We start from the raw sequence: 1,141 nt of genomic DNA, 5'->3' as shown, positions 1-1,141 counted from the left end.
ATAATAATAATAAATTAAAATAAAAACTGTGAGAAAAATCTAAACTTGCTTATCCTAATAGAGATACACTGTTTTCTTGATTCTGTGACACAAATAGAAGCTGCATCATCAATTTATTAATAGGCTTTTTGAGAAAAACAATGTGCATGTTTGGTTTTTGTTGTTTCACTTTAATTGAACAAAAATACCATAATCTTCTATACTAATAAAAGGGTAATATGCTATTAGACCGGACATCTTCCTGACAAAGCTGGAGCCAGAGCGAAGCTGCCCAGGTCCTAGGCCAGAGTGAAACTGCCTGGGTCCCTGGGTGAGCTGTGCCCACATCTACAGTGCCCTTGACCAGACAGCCCACAAGATCAACCTGGCCAAGTTCACCTAAGGCAAGTGCTTCACCTCATCGTGACTAACCTGGTGGCCCAGGGTCTGGACATCCTGCTGCTGGACAATGTCATCAACTTCAGCTTTCCAGTGGAGGGCAAGCTCTTCCTGCACCCCGTGGGTTGTGTGGCCGGGCTGGCCGAAGGGCACAGCCTACTCCTTGGTGGCCCCAGATGAGGTCCTCAACCTGCTGGACCTGCACCTGTTCCTGGGCCCTGCCCTCACCCTTGCCCGCTCCCACAAGGAGCTCTCAGGTGCGGTTGGAGTGGACAGCATGCTAGGCCGGGTGCCACAGAGCGTGGTGGACGACGAGGACTCTGGCCTGCGGAACACTCTGGAGGTGTCACTGCAGCTGCGAACCTGGGCTGCGTGGCTGACAATGCCCAGCAGCAGTATGTGTGCTGGTGGCCGGCGCCCTTGCCAGAGTTCATCAAACGGGCCAAGGAGCTGGATCTCGCAGGGCTGGGCCTGCACCCTCCTCTTCAGCTTGAGCTTCAGGGAGGAGCTGCAGCAGCTGAGACTGGTGGACGCATCAAGCAGTACCGCTCATGAGCGACCATCTTTGAGATCAACACCTCCAGCCGGGACCTTAGCAGCCAGGTGATGCAGCCAAGCAGCAGAAGGACTGCAAGGCCATCGCCAGCTTCCAGCAGGGCCGGCAGGAGCGGCAGGAGGGCCTGGCTGGCCCAGCCCTGAGCTGCCCAGGGCAGCAGGTGGAGCAGCCTGGGAAAGAGGAGGAGAAGAAGGAGGAGGAGGAGGA

General features: G+C 54.9%; 1 pseudogene; it reads left to right on the top strand.

Annotated features, from left to right (window-relative positions):
• Positions 1–1,141, top strand: part of LOC102241785 — a 2,361-nt pseudogene that overhangs the window by 659 nt on the left and 561 nt on the right.

The sequence above is a fragment of the Myotis brandtii genome, unplaced genomic scaffold, assembly GCF_000412655.1.
Source record: "Myotis brandtii unplaced genomic scaffold, ASM41265v1 scaffold11, whole genome shotgun sequence".
NCBI classification, from domain to species: Eukaryota; Metazoa; Chordata; class Mammalia; order Chiroptera; family Vespertilionidae; genus Myotis; species Myotis brandtii.
The sequence above is the reverse complement of the archived record's forward strand: the minus strand, read 5'-3'. Positions and strand labels throughout refer to the sequence as shown.